We start from the raw sequence: 2,989 nt of genomic DNA, 5'->3' as shown, positions 1-2,989 counted from the left end.
ATGAATTAATAATAATTAATTCCCTACAGTTAAAATTAAGTAATCAAAGTCATTACATAGGTCATTCAAAAAAGGTAACTTTTCCAGTTTGACAGTGTGATTTTGAATGTAAATTTAAACACTGTGTTAGACAAATAATGTCCCCTTAACATCCAGCTGATATGGATACCAGTAACTCATGTCATTGGAAAAGACCTGCGGAGGGAAAATAACACACAGTAAACCCTGCAACTCTGTACTGATTCATTCATGGAAATGACAGTCTTAATACTCACAGGGGGAAGAGCCAGCAGTCTGGTAGAGCCTTAAAAATGAATGCAGAGCAGACATGAAAGTAATCAATACTTGTTTGAACAGGTTGGAGATGTATATTATATCATATAGGTCATTCAAAAAAGGTAACTTTTCCAGTTTGACAGTGTGATTTTGAATGTAAATTTAAACACTGTGTTAGACAAATAATGCGTTTAGGAATAAATTGCATTGCATCTCGGGCTGAATTAATACATTTGAATGTATGTTAATAATTGTTAAATGATATAAGCTATAAACTTAAAAAACTGCAAGGTGCTTTTTAGAAATAATTTAAAAAAGATTTTCTACATATATCAGCTTTTTATTTATTAATTGTCCCCTACTGAAGCATAACATTAAATAAGCTAAACAATTAAATGAAATAAACAAATCTGAGTAAGAGATCACTTCTGATAAATAAAATAATAAAATTAAATTAATTATAAATAAACCTAGCCCAAGTTTACCAAACAGTATATGTTGGTTTTATCAAGCTACTGTAACATAACACATGTTTTATATATATGCAAATGTGGGATCAGCCAGATGATAATTCAATGCAATGCAATAAAATAACACAATAAAAAGTCAAATGATGGTGATTTACCTGCTGGGATGGTGCTCTCTGCTTGGGCCACACTGCTTTTTCCATGGACGAGTTCAGCCGTGACTTTGATGGGATAATCTGCCAGAATGGTGACTGATAAAGGGGTCGGAACGCCACAGCGTAGAACTTCAGAGACGGATATGAGATAGGAGGGATTATGTGCTGGGCTGAAATTAAAAAAATATCTTATGATTATTATAGCGATACATTATATCTGTGATTATATTCTACATTATATCATATCAGGACTTATTTTTTCCAAGCAGCAAAGTCTAAACAGCTCATTTTCTATCAGAAACTACCGTTCCAAATGTGTTTTTTTTGTTTTGTTTTTACTTTTATTCAGCAAAACAATTAAATGAAATAAACAAATCTGAGTAAGAGATCACTTCTGATAAATAAAATAATAAAATTAAATTAATTATAAATAAACCTAGCCCAAGTTTACCAAACAGTATATGTTGGTTTTATCAAGCTACTGTAACATAACACATGTTTTATATATATGCAAATGTGGGATCAGCCAGATGATAATTCAATGCAATGCAATAAAATAACACAATAAAAAGTCAAATGATGGTGATTTACCTGCTGGGATGGTGCTCTCTGCTTGGGCCACACTGCTTTTTCCATGGACGAGTTCAGCCGTGACTTTGATGGGATAATCTGCCAGAATGGTGACTGATAAAGGGGTCGGAACGCCACAGCGTAGAACTTCAGAGACGGATATGAGATAGGAGGGATTATGTGCTGGGCTGAAATTAAAAAAATATCTTATGATTATTATAGCGATGCATTATATCTGTGATTATATTCTACATTATATCATATCAGGACTTATTTTTTCCAAGCAGCAAAGTCTAAACAGCTCATTTTCTATCAGAAACTACCGTTCCAAATGTGTTTTTTTAATTATTTTTTTTACTTTTATTCAGCAAGGATGCATTAAATTGATCAAAAGTGACAATAAAGACATTTATTTTTTTGCAAATGACTAAAAAATCCTGAATAAATATTGAGCAACACAACTGTTTTCAACATTGATATTAATCAGAAATGTTTCTTGAGCAGCAAATCAACATATTAGAATGATTTCTGAAGGATCATGTGACACTGAAGACTGGAGTAATGATGCTGAAAATTCAGCTTTGATCACAGAAATAAATTACATTTTAAAATATATTGCAATAGAAAACAGTTATTTTAAATTGTGATAATATTTCTGTTTTTACAGTGTTTTTGATCAAATAAATGCAGCCTTGATGAGAAAAAGAACAACATTAAACCAAAAAAACTTAATTATTCCAAACTTTTAACCAGTAATGTATGTTATTATGTGTTTTATTTTTCAGCTACGGAGGAATGTTAAGCGTTTACATGAGAATCAGGTACCCGAATATTGTGGCTGGGGCGTTTCAGCAAATATGCATTAAATTGATCAAAAGTGACAATAAAGACATTTATTTTTTTGCAAAGGACTAAAAAATCCTGAATAAATATTGAGCAACACAACTGTTTTTAACATTGATAATAATCAGAAATGTTTCTTGAGCAGCAAATCAACATATTAGAATGATTTCTGAAGGATCATGTGACATTGAAGACTGGAGTAATGATGCTGAAAATTCAGCTTTGATCACAGAAATAAATTACATTTTACAATATATTGCAATAGAAAACAGTTTTTTTAAATTGTGATAATATTTCTGTTTTTACAGTGTTTTTGATCAAATAAATGCAGCCTTGGTGAACAGAAGAGACTTGTTTTAATTAATTAATTCATTGAAAATCTTAAAGCATGAAAAAAAAATCTAGACCATAATCTACCATAAAACTGGTTTTGGCCATAATAAATGCAATTATTTTCTATCAAGGTTTTTCAGATGCTAAAAATGTCAATATCAGTTCATTCCTAAAACCCTGAAAACCCTAAAACAAACACAAAAGTACTAGAAAAACAGAATTCAGAGAATATTCAAAAACAACTGACACTGAAAACAATATACCAGCTTTTTGTAGTAATCATAGTGTAATTGTGGTATTCCTAGTAGGCCTAATACAAATGTTTAACATTATAATAACCTTTTC

The 2,989-nt window shown here is 30.7% G+C and overlaps 1 long non-coding RNA gene across 1 annotated transcript; it reads right to left on the bottom strand.

Annotated features, from left to right (window-relative positions):
- Positions 1-156: 156 nt before the first annotated feature.
- Positions 157-999, bottom strand: LOC107745917 (uncharacterized). Its single transcript, XR_001640639.1, has 3 exons — positions 902-999; positions 276-304; positions 157-195 (listed from the first exon to the last, which is right to left on the bottom strand). It is a non-coding gene; the product is annotated as an uncharacterized LOC107745917 (long non-coding RNA).
- Between the last annotated feature and the right edge of the window lie 1,990 nt (positions 1,000-2,989).

The sequence above is a fragment of the Sinocyclocheilus rhinocerous genome, unplaced genomic scaffold (assembly GCF_001515625.1).
Source record: "Sinocyclocheilus rhinocerous isolate Xijiao unplaced genomic scaffold, SAMN03320098_v1.1 scaffold228, whole genome shotgun sequence".
Classification (NCBI taxonomy): domain Eukaryota; kingdom Metazoa; phylum Chordata; class Actinopteri; order Cypriniformes; family Cyprinidae; genus Sinocyclocheilus; species Sinocyclocheilus rhinocerous.
This window is presented reverse-complemented; position numbering and strand designations above follow the sequence as displayed.